The 18612-nt window shown below is 38.4% G+C and overlaps 1 protein-coding gene across 4 annotated transcripts in view; it reads left to right on the top strand.

Moving 5' to 3' along the window:
- Nucleotides 1-18612, top strand: part of tnr (tenascin R (restrictin, janusin)) — a 152102-nt gene that overhangs the window by 49451 nt on the left and 84039 nt on the right. For 3 of the 4 annotated variants that reach the window (XM_044027767.1, XM_044027777.1, XM_044027747.1), the window contains exon 2: nucleotides 2173-2221. The gene's annotated coding sequence lies outside the window, so the exon portion shown is untranslated. Of the gene's footprint in view, nucleotides 1-2172; nucleotides 2227-18612 lie in introns of all 4 variants that reach the window. The other variant, XM_044027758.1, reaches the window with a different exon arrangement.

Genomic DNA, 18612 nt, shown 5'->3' with positions numbered 1-18612 from the left:
TGAGCGGGGGCCGTGCAGTGCAGCAATTTTGCCGGCTGTGAAACACACGTGTAAAGTGTGGCGCATGCAGCAACTGCAGTCTCCTCCCGGTGCCAGATTTTAATGGTGGTGAGGAGATGAGTGTGAGTAACTGTGGTCGTTATGTTTTCAGGGATTTGTACAACGTAAAAATTAACTAACCGTTTTTATCTTTTAGATTTTTTTTTTTTTGTCTTTTTCTCCTCTTTCACACTCTTGTGCCTCTCTCATCACTTCCTCCCCCAAGTGGGTGGATTATGTCCTCAGGAAAGCATGACATGATGAACTGAAAGCTGTGAAGAATCCCACCAAAGCACACACACACACACACACTACATCATCAGCTCACCAAAGGCACTGTCTGCTGCGACAGCAGATGTGACTGGATGCATGTCAGACATTCCCTCTCTCTTTGTGTGTGTCATGGAATTTATAATTTATAATCACCATCTGTAGATTCCCCTATTTGCTTGTCTCCCTAAGTCATATAAAGGCTAGTTTTGATCTTTTGAAACTAAACCAAACAAAGATTAGATGAGCACATACTGTATATTTGTGTGTGTGTGTGTGTATAATAAGAGACTAAATCTAAATCTACACAGTCTGGCATTTTGAATTGATAAATTGTTTTACCTTACAGTATGAGCTGTTCCCCTTAGTGCAGCAAGAACTCTCTAAAGCACAGTTTTTCAACTTGGGTGTGTGTCCTTTGGTTTCTTTTAAAGCATTTAATTGTTTATTATTGGGTATGTTTTAATTCACAACTTCTTGTGATATGTTAGGGTTGGGAAAATCAGATCGAGCTTGTACTGTAGAGATCCATTTGTGTTGTCTTGATGTTTTTTGTTTTCTAATTTGGAACCATTTGACAACAGAAGTAAGCCGGAAATCTATTGCCTTTGATGGTGACTTTATCCATTTGTTTGTTTAAAAGTGAAATCAAACTTTCCTGAAAGCACCACAGAGCCTAGATGATCCGGTGTCTCTGACCTTGTGAATATTAATTGTGTGACTTGCTTATTTGTGTTTGGTTGCCTCCAGTGCCATGTTTCTACAGTTAACGAGAGATTAATGTTTAATTTGGACTAATTTCATCTCTTATTTAGTTTTTAGGGAGACTGGGGCAAGTTGCATGAATATCATGAATATATTGATCAATCGTTATAATTTGAATCTAACCTGGACCATTCAAGATACTGATGGCAGCTGTGTTTATTAAACCTACGTTTAATAAGCACTTGAATTTGACCACACACTGGAACAATATGGCCATCTAATATCATGAAACTGAAAACCTTACATATAGAGCTGAAACAATTACTTGATCACTAATCGATCACTAAATTAGTCGTCAAATATTGTGATAATTAATTAGTTCTTTTCATTGTGTTTTTTCAACAAGATTTCTGATTGTTTCAGCTTCTTAAATGTGAATATTTTTTGGTTTCTTGGCTCCACATGACAAATAAATCATTAAAACAGAATCATTTTGGATTGTGGACAAAAACAAGACATTTGAGAATATCATTTCCAGGTTTGACGAACACTGCTCGACATTTTTCAACGTTATCTGACATTTTATGGACTAAACGACTCCTTGATTAATCGATTATGAAAATAATCATTAGTTGCAACTCTACTTACATAACAGGAAAGGTCAAGTCCTGTAATGCGTCTTTAAAGACAAACCACGGCTGCGTTCCCTACCTTTTTCAACAGTCTAGTGTCAAGTGCTGGCTCATGTCTCGAGGGTAAAATGAGCGTGATATCTAGTGTCCTTCAAAACCATTATGATTGCAAATTATCTCAGTTGCAACACTCACAAACGGAACATTATCAAGCGTAATAACATGTAATGGGTATTTCATTTGCAACTGTTAAATTAGCAAAGCAAAATTAGATGCAGAATGTTACAGAGTGTCTTCATTGGAATAAAAAAACAACAACCCTATAAGGTTATTTTAACTAAGCAGATCTCAGAACCACAGCTTAGGTTACTGTGGTTAATATACAGTATGTACAGTTTAGTAGTTTTATTTTTGTACACCTGATCCAAGTGTTCACTATAGAAAAATATCTGTGCTTCCATTCACAAGTGTCCCTCTCCACATCAAGGCAGGGTCTTGAAACCACCTCTTTTCTCTCTGTTGACAGCTGCAAGCTAGAGAAGACTGAAGAAACGACTGTGTCTCGTCCTCTCAAGGTGAGGTGCGTCTTTACAATTTGTGCTACAGCATCAGCTTTGTATATGCCTGGACATGTGTCCCTGTGGTTGTGAGGACAACATTTTGTGCCCGGCCCTCAATTGTTGAATTTGTTTTAAGGGGTAGATTTAGTTCCAGGTAAGGAAGAGCTGGGGTAGGCATTTATTTGTAATGTTATGAGGCTATGGAAGGCATTATAAGTAAAGGTAGACAAGAATATGTGTGTGTGTGTGTGTGTGTGTGTGTGTGCGCGTGCGCATGCATAATGTTTACTGCCTTCAATTTTGCAAAAATTGCAAAAAATGTATTCATACGGCGTACAATGAATAGCAACTCAATGTGGTTCAGGATGTGATTAGAAAGCATGAAGAAAAGGTTATGTTTTCCTTTCAATGCACAAACTAATGATCATTTGATTGAGGTCACCAGGTGCCTTCTTGTTGTTGCTCTTAAATGTCTTGTATAATAAAAAAAAACAAAAAAACACACCTTTTTATTTTATCCCACGTTTGGGTTTTTTTGTGTGAGGCTGACTAGACATTCTTTAAGATAAGCTGAGGCGTATTTGCTATCTGTATGTGTCCCTGGATGCTCCCTTTAGCTGCATTAGCATCGGAGCACACAGGAGCAATAACTGTGTGCTACATATCTCGGTGATCTAGAGACACCATTATCCCTCCTGCAGTAGTTTGACTCTGTAGCTCACTCCGCCGAAATGATGCATTGACTTTGACAACTTCAGTATTTTAATTACAGTTGTTGTTGGTCAAGAATTATATTATTTTATACATTTTGCATGCAAAGCGCAGATACAGTGATAGTGGTTTAATCTATGGATTTTAGACACATCTATTCTCCCTTTAAACAGAATGAACATGAACAGCAGGCTTGTTAGCTGCAGAGATGGCCTGAGGCTGACAAGCCTGCTCAGGATTGTCAAAAATTAACAAACTATTCCACACTTCTTTTTTTGAGCTAGTAATGCGCTTTGTCGTTAATTAGATGTAAGTGTGTCTATCTCTCCAATTCTATTTGTCATCTGTTTTTCAATAATACACTGACAGAGGCTGGTAGTTTGGTGGTAGATTATTTGTGAGTGACAGGACTAGATAGGACTAGAGCTAAATTGGGAAATATACAGTACATTTGGGGCTGCAACAGTTAATTTTAACACATTCATTAAATAGACGTTGGTTTGTTTGCTCCTCGTTAACACTAAACTAAATCTATTTTGTCTATGCCCAAACGTCAGTCTACATGTCGCCCCATTTTCTGTCATTATATAGATGAAATTACTAAATGATTAGTTGAGAAAATAATTGACTGATGAGCTGGTTTTGAAATAATTGTTAGCTGCAGCCCATCGTCACAAATGTTGTCTTGGCATTTTCAAAAGCAGAAACCTCTTCATTGCCAGTAGTGTCACTACTGTGTTGCTCAAAGATCTATATCAATGTAATTGTTAAGATGGGGAGACAAGATTGTTGAAAGAGTAAAAAAACAGGATGCACAAACCCACCTGTAGGTCAAAGACAGAGTTTAACAACTAAATCAAATGACAAATGTTCCTTTGTTTTCCCGATAGCAGGGAGCCACACTATCGCTCTTCGCTCCACACCCATTTTATAATTTATTTTTACATCATGTCAGCTCCAGTTCATAACAAATAAACTCAATCCTTCCTTGGATGCATCCCTGCTGTGTTGAACTTTGTTTTTACCCTGCGGTGAAGAAGCACTTAGTGTGGGACTTTGTGATAGGCAGAGCGATGGAAAGTAGCAGCGCTGCGTGTTTGCCTTTCTAATTACTTCTCATGGGAATCTGGGCATTGATTGTTGCAAATGCCCATTGATTTTTTGTTGGACTCTACACTATTTGACGTCTGTGCTAAATACCATGGGACAAATGACGTCTGTGTGTCATCACTGTGTCTTACTGCATTTCCCCGTTATATGTGTATATGCACACACGCATGTGTGTTTGTGCACATCACTGTCTGCATGTATTCAATGAGAATGGGTTTTTGGTTGCTGAGGAATAGGAACGTCACTGCATTCCTTTTTTGGCCCGAGCAACCTAATCGAGACACATCGATCTGGCCAGGAGAAACACAGTGCTTATTTGCACATCGAGATAGCCAGAGGCTATTGGCAAACTGTTTGTTCTCATTGGACAAAATCACAGGACTTTCCTCCTGTGGTCTAAACAGATCACTAAGTCAGAAGGTCAGAAACAGTGCTACAATTAATCAGCTAGTCTCCTTCAATATCTCTGCATCATAATTTTAGGGGGTTTGTTTTGCCCACACTGCATAAGCTGAATTAATTTATCTGCTATATGCATCACTATTTTATGTAAACTTGGATGTGCTTGCATAATTTAAATTTTTGCACAAAGTGGTCCAAAAATGTCCTAAGCTAGTCTTATGTGTAACGTTAGAAGGGCCATGTTAGGCGCACTGAGTGAGCTGTTGATTGAAACAGAGGGAGTGGTCCAGTTGTGTGTGCGACCATGAGATGCATGCACTAAAGCACTAAATGAATGTTAGCAGAGACAAAGTAAGCTACTAATGTGTATTGTTCGGTCCAGATGTGCCCAGATACCTCCAGATTAAGCTGAGTGTCCATGTGTTCATATTCTGCAAGTAAAACGTAAGGAAGTTACCCAAAGTATAGCGTCATTGCTGGTCCTGGAGAAACAACCTCCCCTGTGCTTGCTGACCATGGTCCAGGAGCTAAAGCAGGCAAGCTCAACACCAGTGGTAGATGATGTCAACATGTATCGGTTCATAGCCCATTTACAATGTCAATACAGTAACTTTTATAATTTATTTCCAATCCGAATGTTGTTGTTTTTTCTCTCCTCTCCTGATTTTTTTAACCTCTCACCATTTTTGTCTGAGCAATTTGCCTGCTCTAAAGGGAATTTAGAGTACTTTTTAAACTTCAGTTTTTCTGCAGAAAGAGAAAGGCACAAAGACATTTTAAGCTGTGTTTCTTGACATCTGACACCTGGTTTTCATGTGTCATTAGTGTCTACATTAGCTTCTGAGTAATGATGATACAGCTCACATCACTTTTTCTAGTTTGGTCCCACAAAACAGAATAGAAAATACAGATGCAGCCTCTTTGAAGTTGTGTTACAGGTGCCTTGAATAACGTGAGGACAGAGCAGAGGACTGTTAATGGCTAATTAACTTCTTCTTCTTCTTTTTTTTTTTAAAGCAGCTGCTATGATATGACTTTACTTTTCTTTGCCCACAATATGCCCTGAACCCCCTACATCGCTACATATTTGCTGGTCAAGCTCCATCTCCGCTCCAATCACCCAAAATGCATCTCAATGTCAGTTAGACAGAAAGGCAAAAAAAAAAAAAGCTGAAGGAGGCAAGAAGAGAGAGAAACGCTAGTGGATAAATGGCAGCGTAAGAAAGTGATGGATTTAACAAGGAGACGGAGAGGAAGATAGATAGACAGACTGATCATGAGAGGCCAACGCAGTGCAGCCGTTACATTAGACCACGGTTAATCTAATGTGACTTTGCTTGGTAATGAGACAAGCAGCAGTTTGTTCGTTTCAATCATGCTTTTCCTACATATTATTAAGCCCGTTCTTATTAAAGTTTCTTGTATATGTGTATGTTTATATGTATATACAGTATATATGTGTATATATGTACTGTATATGTATATATGTGCATATATGTACGTATATTGTTCACGTGCAACTACATCAGCACTGGCCTGTCTTCACCCGTATTCCTCTGTTTTACAAAATAGATTTTTAAAGTCTTAACTGAAAAAGTGACTCTCACTTAAGCAGGCTGAAGGCCACACAACATGACTGAAGCGTTTTAGTGGAGGGCAGAACAACAATGCACTTAAGCTCTTCAAAAGTGGGGAGACCTGAATGCACTCCCACATGCTCTGCTCAGACTAAGCATTTTATCTCGGTTCAAAATGCTTCCTTGTGTTCCTTTGAGAATGACACTAAAATGTGTTGCGTCTGCTTTAATTTCTTAGCTCCTTTCCCATTTTTGACACCCTTAATTCATCCATCTTCATTTAAAAGTACTGACATAAAGATCTTTCTCTCTGTTAAGTAGTTAAGGTCTTGGTTTTTTTTTTTCTTGCTTTCAGTCTTACACTTCTGTGCCTTTCCACTCTCACCCCCTACTGTTTTTTTTCTCCTCTAAGAAGACAAAGTCGAACGGCCCAATAGCATTTAATTGCTGTGGTTTTTATGTGGTCTGCTGAGAAGTAATAGCCACTCAGCACTTCTGTCCACAAGATAGATGCTGCTGATGCTTGTCTGGGAGTTGGTTGCAGTGGGGGAGCACACCCAGTGGCTCAAAGAAGTGCAGGTGAAGTAATAAAAGGAAATGGTTCGCTGGGGGAGAGAGAAAAAAAAAATCACACAATGGATTTAATTTCCTTATTGGAAACAAGTCAGTCTGGGTCACATACACTGACATACACACACACACACACACACTGGAAGAAACATATCCACCATGACACACAAACACACACACACATGTGCAAACTGGGGTCAGAGAGGAGCAACAACTTGTTAGCAGCATCCATTCACTGTGACCAGTCCAGTAATGCAGTGTGCGCTTGCTGGTGGACAGAACACCATGTGGAAGTGGTTGCAGGGCGAGTCAGACTCAGAGATGGAAACGGTGGTAAATCAAACGGATTGCTTCAATCTGTCCTGTATTTGACTCGGCATGCTCTGTTATCACACACTGGTCACAAACCTATTATTTTTCTGCACCCTCCCAAAAATCTTCACATAACATTACCTCATCTGTCTGTGACCAGTTTAAGCCTTTCATTTATTATGTTATATTACACTGCTGACAATACGTTAACGTAATACATTAAATAATAATAATGATTAAGAAAACACTATTACATTTGCCATTTTAAGTGATCTAAGGTCAATTGAAGTTAGGGACATGTGAGTGCAATAATAAACATTTCAGTTATAGAATATAAAGTGAATTTTATAATTTTTTTCCTGGCTAGCCCTATGCCATAGCCATCTTTCCCAAAGTCCAATGTTGGGCACGTCACCTTAAAAATGTATTAAAGTTACTAGTTACTTCTCCCAAATAACTAAAATTAGAAAGTAAAAACTAAATATTGCACTACATTTGGCGAATTTGGATTCCCCCCTTAATGAAACTCAAAAATTCAAGTGTATGCTCAAGTATTTATCATCAATCTGAATAGAAAATATGTTTAATGAATGAAATGGACACTTAATAGAATACTTTATTAACAAAAAACTTTGTACACTTATCTACACTATTTTAATGTTTTTTATACTCTACTTATACATTCTTGCCTTTTATCTCAGGGGGGAGTAATGTCTGTACTTCCAGTTTATTTTAATGACTTTATTCCCATCACTGCCAAAGACTGGGTTGGTCACCACAGGTGGGTCACAGGTGGTTGCAAATTTTGGGTGAGATTTTTATTGAAGATTAATATTTAAAAAAAGGGCCACATCTTCTCAAGGTTGACTTGGCTCCTAGCCTCTTCAAAATAATATTAGGTGCTATAAAAATGGCAGTAAAAATAGTCAGAAAACATTATATAATGCAAAATGTGCTGTGTTGTCACAATTTATTTTTGGTTCCGACGGTTTGTTAAAAAAGTGGGTCTTCATAATAAAGTTTGGGAAACACAGCTGGACAGTATATTAATTAATTCATTAATTATATTTGTCAACATTGAACTATATAATGTACACTGAGAATGCATGACATTGCTTAAAGTTTCTCTCGACTAGGGATATCCCGTTCTCAAGTCTGACATTATCCGATCAGTTAAAAAAATAAAAGCCCATAATGGAAGCCCATTTATTTCAGGCTTTTGTGAAGTATTTGCAGAACTGATAGATAAACCTGTGTGTCACAGAGGTTATCACGATTTGTAGTAGCCATTTGAGGCAAATTGTCTTGCTGGTAGTAGATATACAGTGCTGTTGAGTGTTGTACACCTTTAAACTTCAGTCAAGAATATTATTTATTTTTATTGACAGTGACCTTTTTGGGGACCGGGGGTTCGGGACGTCCCTATTCTTGACTGGAAAGTAGTTTTAGAACCGTCACATTTATTTTATCCTGCAAATTCCTGTCTGTAATACAGAGTTGTCCATGGACATGTTCATGGCAGTACATGGATTTAATATAACTTCAGCTACACTACCGTAGAGGGAATTTAGTATGGATCACAGCAAAGTTATGTGATTACCTTTGAACTGAACCATGTCAGAATTTCACTGAGGAGTTTAATTGCTATCCATGTGAATGGGTTATTTTAGTCTCACCCCATGATAGAAATTCAAAATCTGAGTCCATGAAAAAGCAATTACTTGCTTTACTGCTTAACTGTTAAGGGGCTCTCATTATCTAGCTAGAACCATTCAAAATTTCAATTCAAAGGAAGCTTCAATTTACTTTATTTACTGTCACACTGTGCAGTTTATTCCTCCTCTGTGAATAACCAACACTGAAAAACAGGCATGGTAAATTGTGACTAGTGCATTACTGAAGTCTGTGTAGCTAATGTGATGCCATTTGAAGGCTTGAAGAAAAGCCCATTACACATAACCGTTTCAAATGTATTTTTTTCCCCCAAATGCAGCTAAAACAAATCACATATTTGTTTTGTAACATGTGGAGTTAGGCATTTACAAGGAAACTAACAAAAAAAATCAAAACACATTTTTAATGTGATGACGTAACAACACTCTTTTTATGTCTAAAAACAAGGAACATAATTCAAAGTTTGTCATGCAGGTGTAGTTAGAGTATGGACACACCAGCAAACCACTGCTGGATCAAAAAGTAAATAAACAACTTAATGGGGTAAAATGAATGAATTCAATTACATTCTCTTCTGTTGTACAGTTGACATATTGCACTTTACACCTCCCATGTATACCTGACATACTGCACTTTACATACACCCACACTCTCTTTCACAGTTGAGTAAAAGTGAAGATGTAAGATGCCCTTAAATTAGCTAATATATAGCCACTGACCCTAATTGGGCTATTAGCCTCAATGCACAATGGTGATCTGTGTCTCCACATGACCCTGATAGGTTGTAAAATGTCCTATAAGAGCTGAATTAATAGTTGTTCTACCTCTTTATTGTATTGTTTCTAACAACTTTTGTTACTGAACAAAAGTACATTTCTTTCAACCCTGATGATCTATTTAAGTTAGCTTTCAGCATTCTACCTTTTCTGTCCAATGAATTGTCGAATCAGTCAACCAGCTGACGTCTGTAGTATTCAAGGCCCTCTTCAGTCTGTTTTCTGCCTTTCATGAAACACATAGTCTCAAAATATTACTGGGTGGATTAAACTGTGCCAAAGATACCACATTTCTGCTGTTTACCTTGTGATTCCTACCTAGAAATGATTGAAAAACTGCCATGAATATTTCCCCCCCCCCATCATCTCATTACAATCGGCTGTATAGTCATGGATCTGTTACGCAAACTTGCTTCATTAGATTGCATTTCATGTCTCAGTGTGCACCTGAAACAGCGCAGTCCAAAGAAACAGCTTGCTCTCTTCTAACTCCTGCCGCTGTCAACCACATTTGTCATGTATAACTTCGAGCTTGAAGAATCTGTGTGATACAGTAGATTTTCCAAAAAAATATGCAAGTTCAGATGAAACTGGATTTTCATCATAGTCGTTGGCGTCCTCCACTTATCCGGGTAGCCCTGGAAGCCCAGACAGCTCACTCTCCAGCCTCTTCCGCGAGCTCCTCCGGGGAGATCCTAAGTCTTCCTAGGCCAGGGTTACCCCGTGCCTGAAATACCTCCCCAGGGTGGCATCCTAACCAGATACCAGAACCACCTCAACTTGCTCCTCTTGGTGTGGAGGAGCAGCGGCTCTACTCTAAGGCTGAGCCCGGCCACCCTGTGGAGGAAATTCATTGCGGCCACCTGTATTCACGATCTTGTTCTTTCGGTCATTACCCAAAGCTCATGACCATATAGGTGAGGGTCGGAATGTACATCCACTGGTAAATCGAGAGCTTCACCTTCTGGCTTAGCTCCCTATTCAGAGACCGGTTGAACATCCGCATCACTGAAGACGCTGCCCCGATCCGCCTGGAAACTGGAGATTCACATTTTGCAAATGTGCTTTTGTATTGTTACGGTGCAGGTTGTCCAGACAGTACTGTTGCTATAGTCGGGGGAAACATTTAGGCATCTAAGGCCCTCAGCTGGGCATACTTATCTATTTAGTATAGGTTTCCGTAGAGACTTGGCAGAATGGCTGCCATTTGTCCTAGTTGAGCTGGCAGTGTGGTAACTATATGCATGGAAAACAGCCCCCGGTGAAAATTACTTTCCATTACTTGTGACTCCATCTGTAAGCTATGTTCCCTGTTGATAGGATAATTCTCTGCCTTACATATCCACATTACCTGTTTTTTGTTGCAAAATAATGGAGGCAAATATTGTAACCGCACAATGTAGACATACCTCCCTAAAAATAGACTAATATATTCATCCTTTTCCTAGGTGTTTGGATGATGGATGATATTCAGCGAGCTGTGTGCTTCCACGGCCTCCATGTCTGGAACCTCACATATAAAACAGTGTCATCTCACAATTGTGTTCTTGTCATATCTGTCATGTTTTGTGTGTGTTGTTCTCTGGATAATGGCAGTGAGTTTCTGCGTACTCAGCATCATACAAGATGTATCGATCCTGTCCTTAGAATGCAGTGAGTGGACAAGCATTTTACAATTCATTATTTTAAGGACACTTATGTAAGAGACTTGTTTCATTAAATGACTCACAAATCCATAGTGTCAAATCAACAAAATGATCTCTTATCAAGTTGTGTGTTCACAGCTGTCTGTCATATAATGCCAGCATGTGTGTGTGTGTGAGTTATATGCCTGGCATGTTCATTTAGCAAGGCACTGAAGCAGACTTTAGTGCCATAACAAAGCAAAAAAAAAAACAGTGGAGAAACAATCTCTGTATTACAAACACAGTTGAAGCACAGAAAGGCTCCTTGGAGAGAGTGAGTCTGGGATGAATGGATCCTGACGCACACACATTTTATTTTGTTAAACATGTGGGTATTTTGTGGGTGTGGTTATTGTTTTTACTGCATGTTTACCTGAAGTTTCCGGCAAACCTGAGAAGAGAAACATCTTAAGTTTTAACTCTTGCCTTGGTTGCAGCTACTACTAGCTCATCTCAAAATGGAGCAAAGGTTGTCAAAAATATGAAATAAGTGCAGTGTTTAAAACAAATCATTGTTGTCTACTTAAGTTTACAATCTTGTGGTATTTTTTTTGAGTACAATTTTCAGATTTTCATTCCTTATACACATGACTGTACTGCAATAGAGCCCGGCACGGTCTGTCCTCACACTTCACATTTTGCTATTTACAGACCTATTGGCTGAAAAATATGAACCTGTATTCAGAAGACTGTTGAAGGTATATAAAGGTTCCTGGGAATCGCCAGCTTTACTTGAACGACTGAGGTAATAGAAAACTTTTATCAAAGCCCTCTCTCATTTTCAAAATCCAGTTTTGCTCATCGACAGGCAGAGCCATGTCCTGAGAGTATTGGAGAGTCTGCTGCTCAAAAAGATAACGTATGTATTTTATATCCCTGTGCTCGTGCAGTTGAACATGCATTTTTCTTTCCGTGGTGCCGCACAAATAATGTAGGGGTCAATTTGTTGTTAAAAACAATTGAATCACTACCGAACACCATGTCCACAACAGACGTTACGGCATATACATATATTTAGCGGAGATCTCAAACCCTAGTTTTAACCTTTCACGACCACTGAGCCGCCATAATCTCATCATCCACTTTAGCTACTGTAGCCATAGGACCCCACAGTTAGTAATTCCCTCATCATACCACCTAATATGAAATGTCCTGGTCTAAGGAGAAGTGTTTTGACAAAAATATTTTTAATCTTTGATTAAATTGCACTTGAATGCCACGTACTGACACTAAACCCGGAACTTGGAACCACTTTTTTTGGGAAGGAGTAATTTATGTTGGAACAGCTTTATGTGAGACTTTTACTTTGAAGGTCGTCATTTCCGAGTCAATACAAACGTAGAAAAATCGTCACAGTTGGTTTTCAAGGCTTTAGTATTTAAGGACATTTAAATTTCATTTCTTTCATTCCTTAACAGTCACAAGGCCCACCAGCAAGTATTAATAGTTATACATTATTACTGTGTGTCATCGCAATGTCATGGCAGATTTAAATTAATATTTTTTTAGTAGCAACAATTTTTGGCATGCACTTGGCTTCTAATATTAGTGCTCAAATTTGAGTTTATCCATCACATTTTTTTGTCATGCAGTATTTAGATGCATTATGCATGCAAATATCCAAATGGCACAACATTGTTGTATTCCCTCTCTTGTCTATCAAGTCAGGCAACATAAACGTCGGAGACTCCCACTGTAAATGCACGTGTGATGACTGCTTGCGAGAATGAAAGCTTGCAGAGATGGGGATGAATTCAATTAGCTATAATCAGTTTCTATTTTTATTTGTCTTTTGATTGACAGATTTGATAAAATCACCATGTTTGTTCCAAAATATATACACGTATCAGATTTGGGTGACAGATCCAGACCTTCTTTCCTTCTTCAACAGTAATTTATATTTTTGATCCTACATTTAAATTTCAAAATACTATTTAAACAACGAAACTAAATCTATATTACTACTGGAGTACTTCTAAAGCTACAGTGTGTAACGTCTGTCTATCTTTTATTCATTTTGAATCCACTGAAAAGAAAACAAGAACAGCCAGTATTATTTACATTATGTTTTACCAGAGTCAGTAAAAACCATCTTTGTGGCCAGCATAGTTCATTCATGTCCCAAATGGAGGAAGTCTGAAATGCACGTTCTCTGTAAGCCTGAAAATATAAAAGCCTTTATTTCAATCTGCATGTGCCTGGAAGGCAACACACACACACCGTCGTAAATATGGCATAAATGGGGTACCAGGACTGCATCCAGACATTTTCATGCATCTGTGTTTTAAAACTTTAAACTTTAAATAATTAGTAGATCACTCTAACTTCTTCTCCCTTCTCCCAAAATCTCATTTTCTACACCTTGCAATTCTCCTTTGTCTTCAGGGGTGCAGAAATTACCTACAAATTACTCGCTTATGAATTTAATTGTAGATAATTGTTGGCTATGTTATTGCACATATTTGTCACACTGTGGAGCTGTGCAACATCATTTTTTATTGAGCAAGTCATCTCACTTTCTACCATTTCGACTTAGAGTCGCACACACACACACACAAATATGACAACAGAGGCTTGTGTGCGATGCCTCCGCTGACTCGTTTAGCTGTTGGCTCCATCGGAAGTGCAGAGCCTAAGCTGACTGATACTTTTCAGATACTCCGGTGTCATAAGTAGGACAATGTTTGTGTCCTTCAGTGTCACAAAAAGCTAAACATAACTTCACTGTTGTCTTCTTCTGATGAGTAAAGAGGGCATGGATGCAAGCCAAGCTGTGCTCACTGCACACTCTGCTGGAAAACTTGGTAATTACTTATTACTAATAGTTATTATTATACATTTTATTAATATAGCACTTTCAAAAGATGAAAAAATGCACACTCTAACATGCAAAACATTAAAATAAACATACAAAAATAAGATATAAATCATTAAAAGCAGTCCTGAAAAGCTGCAACTGATGTGATGTACGTTTGCAACTCTTGTCCAGTACAGTATAATAATATATACATGATCAAACACGTTAAAACTACAATAAAACACAAACCTACATGCTAACATTATGTAAGGCATTAAAATGTAAAAGCATATACATAACTACAAGATAAACTAGAATGCACACAATAACAATTGTCGAATGATAAATATAAGACATAATCCGTACAATAAAATATGATAAAACGTGCTAAAACTACACTTGATAGTACACTAAAACACAACATGCATGTCAAATAAACCTTATATACAAAACAATTAATGTGTACAGCTTAATGTTTCTATTAGCCGGCACTTAACCTTTGTTGTAAATAGTTTTATTTCTGATATTAATTTGATTTTGGTTGGGAATGTGTTCCAGAGTCCACAGCCCTTAATAGAGAATGTGGATTCTCCAAATGTGGAGTTTTGGGGACAGAGACCATCAGTCATGGTTACTTGCGGTGCAGGAATGTCACCGGGCGACATGAAAACAAAACACAGGTACACTGAGAAACACATAGAAAGCTGTGAGAACTCATTTAACAGTGGGATAAATGAAATATTAATAAGTCACGACAGCTTTAATTAATGTCCCTGCTCTTATTTTTATTATGTCTGTCAAACCAGAGATGTTGTAGGTTTTACATTTGCTTGACATGCACATGCATTAGCTTCTTGTTTAATGTGCATCCATATAATCTTTTCTCTGTACTGTTTTACTACAGTAATAGCCTCTAATTCTCGTTTCCACTGGGAATATAGTATTTTTTCCCCTCGACTGTCTGTCTGCTCTAATAACTACTCTCTGGTGAGCAAAAATTGGCCAAAGTGACTCTAAATGGAGCGATGTTTACATAATGTCTTTATGTCTAATCTGTATGTCATCACGAGCGGAACAAGCGTTATTGTGCACACTGCAGAGCTTCTTCTGTTGCTCACGGCTGAGCATGCGTTTAAAATTAGTGTTGGCTCATGCAAGAAATGTGTTGCTTCAAAAATGATTTATGGAATCAAACAGTGGTAGAGCGTTGAACAGCTTGCCTATGTCCAGTTAAGCATTTTTCTTCAAACATAAAGAAATGCACTAGCTTGTTACGTCCCTTAGGTCTGTTTTGCTTATCTTGTTTCCACTGGAGTGAGATTCAATAGAAATTGACTGAGCGCTGCTCTCCACCTCTCCTCTCTCTCCCTCTCATGCGCCCTTCTCATCCTCCAGGATATGCATGGCCAGATCTGCAGCCCCAACCTCAGTGCTCTGCTCTGACAACGAGTGTGCTGTCATTACAGGCTGATGAATGTGTGTGTGTGTGTGTGTGTCTGCAACTGTGTGTCTGAGTGTGTAGTTCTGCACAAAAGAGGTAGATGGGGGGGGGGGAGAGCGAGAGTGATGAAACTTGGTAGAGATTGTATGTGTACTCCACAGGAAATATAGCCTATTGTGACATAGAGGAAACACTTCTGTGTTCTTTTCCTTAATGGTGGTACAATGTCTTTCTCAATGACTGTTTTCTAATAAAATATCTCATTGGCTGCCATGTATGAAAGTAATGGGGGGAAAAAAATCTGTCAAACTATTGTTTAGTGCGTCACTGCTAGTATATTGTATTTTTGTAATGCAACTTCTTCTACTGACATTTTATCAATCTTGAGTGTATGGAGTGTATGGATTTGTGCAAAAAAACATGAGCTACGTTATTACTACTATTACTCATACTACTAATACTAACAGGGAACATCATTATACAGTTGGAGTGTAAAGGTGTGTCCATTACAAGTTTGTGGCCTTTTTGCTCTCTTCCACACTTCCTCACACTGTGCCTCACCAGAGAAACATTCTTCAGAGAGAGAGCGCAGAGAAGCAGAAACACTTTGCATATTTTTGTGAATTTTTTTTTTTTGTGAAAGCACAGAAACCTGTTGAAGGTTTTAATGTAAATGGAGTCTGTGTGAGTGTCTAAGATACGCCTCGAGACACACACGCACGCATGCACACACACCACAGCTTTGTGACTAATTTAAACTAGTCATACTTTCATTATAACTTGTAAATATCTTTAATGAAACTGAAAGTGGGAGTGTCGTCGTAATGAAGTTGCTCTATATTTTCAGACAAAAGGTAAATTGCACTGAATAAAATGAATATAAAACTAGAAGTATGCATTTGGGACTGTTTTGCTTCAAACTGTGACCCCGCAACCGAGTAATATCTATCGAACCATGACTTGCATGAACCGTTGCACCCTTACTATAGAGCTCTGGTAGCTGACATCACACTATCTCATCATGCAACACACGGAACCAAAACAATTCCATTTTGTCAGAAAGCTGCACCGTTCAAATCCATGGAGGTATGTAACTGGCAGCATATGTACCAGGCAATATGCCAGGTAATTCATCTCTTCACTGGCTATGTTCATAAAAAAGTGCAGATGGTGGGTAGCTGTTGTGCCCTGGGATACCAAAGCAGTTGGGGCCAATGGTTAGAGCATTTTACCAGATTACCAAAGATCCCAAGAGAGTGTAGAAGACGAAGCGATGGGAACCCACGGTCAACGGATTTCACTTGTAAAGTGAAATCAACCCAGATGTATTGAGTCTGTAAAGTTCTGTGATATTATTGCTCGATTTCCATGGATTTTCGGCGTGCCTCTCTGACAGCCATTCATTTTTGCAGAGCCGCCTTCTGCCAACATGGCGGCGTAAACCTACTGAATCACGTGACCTCTGAATATTGACGCTGTATATACAAGCTTGGCTGTTAGCTTTACGTGTAGCATGTGTCTGCTGTTTTTCTTAATGATTCCTTTTGATACAGTTGTGTCATTCAGCGCAGCCGAATGTCAAGTCTTGTTTCTATACTTGGCAAAGGCTAACCTTGGAGACGGGTATAAATGTCAAATATTTCATGTGAATACAATTTTTATGATATGGCCGTGAAAGGTATCTGAAGTCTGAAGGATTTACCCTTCAGAGGAGGAATCTGACAACTGCAATGATCAGTATATTAACCTCTGCTAGAGTAGCAGCAGTTAAACGGTTGGATTCTGTGTTTTAGACTTTGCTCTGTAATAATTGAGTATGCTTGATGGAAATTGTTTCATACTTACTGCAGTGCAATTGGAAATATACATGGTGCACTGACAGGTAACTAATATTTTTTGTAAATAATGAGGGGGCGACGGTAGCTCAGAGTCGTCTTTCAACTCGAAGGTTGTGGGTTCGATACATAGCTGCGTCTCATCATCCTTTCTGCACTTATAAAGCACTATGCTGCTCTGAGAATTTTGCACTATGACTGATCCGTCACTGTCAGCTACTGAGCTGTATTTCATTGATCCTGATTGATTAAGTAATTAGATGACGTTCTAAACTCATTATTTATGCAACCTTTACTGTTTCATGTCGTGTCTCTTCTGTCTGACACGTCATGCAAATATGGAACATTTCCAACACCAGTTTGTCTTCATATAGATCAGGGGTGTCAAACTCATTTTTGTTCAGGGGCCACATACAGCACAATTTGATCTCAAGTGGGCCGGACCAGTAAAAATAGTAAAATAATAGCATAATAACCTATGAACAACAAGAACCCTTTTGTTTTTTCTCCTTTGTTTTACATTAAATGAAGGATAATTTTACAAAACATGAAATTTCTTGAGAAATATAAGTGCAATTTCAACAATATCATGCCTAAATTTACAATTTACACAACACACTAGATCTAAAAATTTTAACAAATTCATCCTGTGGGCCGATTGGACCCTCTGGCGGGCCGGTTCTGGCCCCCGGGCCGCATGTTTGACACCCCTGATATAGATGTTGTTTTATTTCACATGAGGGTGCACGCTGCTGTTGTAATACACTGCGAGGAGACCCTCATCAAATTAAACCCTGATGTGTGCACTGTCCGCAGTAACTGTTTTTTTACATATAAATGGCGATTTTTTTAAGACACACATTTTTAATTGCTTCATGTCACTGAAGTTTAAGCAGCAGTGCTAGTCCTCTTGTTAGTGTGTGGTTAATTCTGACTTTAATTTCCTGCCCTACAGAGATAACAGATGTGTCATTTTCACCTTCCTTCACTTGCATTAACGGTGACAGTTGGCTTCATTATTTTTACCGACACAGTGGAGTGATATCTAAATTAAATCCAAAGACGTATGAGCACAATGCTTTACTAATTACCTTGGTTAAAAAGAGACGAAAGGGTCCGTTTACTGTTGGTGAGAGTTAGACACACGCAGTTATTTCCGTAAAAATCGAATTCCTCTTTTCGTTCAAATGTGAGGATTTGTTGAAAGCCATTTCAGTAAAATCAAATTATCTTTGCTTTGGTGTATGTTAATCAGAATTTAAAAAAAATACCATGTTTTCCCTAATGTTTTTTTTTTTTTTTACATTTTTACGAGTGCAATTGAAAAGGGTGATAAGAAAAATATATTTAATCATTGAATAATGACTAAACACAATGATTTCTTAGACAGTTGCAGTGTAATTACTATATTGTTGTTTTTTTTCTCTTTGTTATGTCTCTCCCTTTTATGATGATTAGAGAAGCATTTTTAGCGTCGCCATTGGAGTACAAAATTTTCTTTTCCCAGTCGGAGCGT

This window comes from Solea senegalensis, linkage group LG1 (assembly GCF_019176455.1).
Source record: "Solea senegalensis isolate Sse05_10M linkage group LG1, IFAPA_SoseM_1, whole genome shotgun sequence".
Taxonomy (NCBI): Eukaryota; Metazoa; Chordata; class Actinopteri; order Pleuronectiformes; family Soleidae; genus Solea; species Solea senegalensis.
The sequence above is the reverse complement of the archived record's forward strand: the minus strand, read 5'-3'. Positions and strand labels throughout refer to the sequence as shown.